Below are 206 nucleotides of genomic sequence, written 5' to 3'. Positions count from 1 at the left end.
CGAAAATATTTGTAAAATAGAAAAGAATGATGATAATTCCGATGTCAGAAACAACAATAGAACGTGATTTAAGAACGAAAATATCTCAAGGATAAAGCTTAAAGGAAATGCCAAAGACTTACATAATCAAAAACGTAAACATACACACATCCCCGTTCACAAGCATACAAATAAACCCATATACGTGTTTATATATCGTATATTTA

Source organism: Penaeus monodon, chromosome 27 (genome assembly GCF_015228065.2).
Source record: "Penaeus monodon isolate SGIC_2016 chromosome 27, NSTDA_Pmon_1, whole genome shotgun sequence".
NCBI classification, from domain to species: Eukaryota; Metazoa; Arthropoda; class Malacostraca; order Decapoda; family Penaeidae; genus Penaeus; species Penaeus monodon.
Note: the sequence above shows the minus strand (reverse complement) of the source record.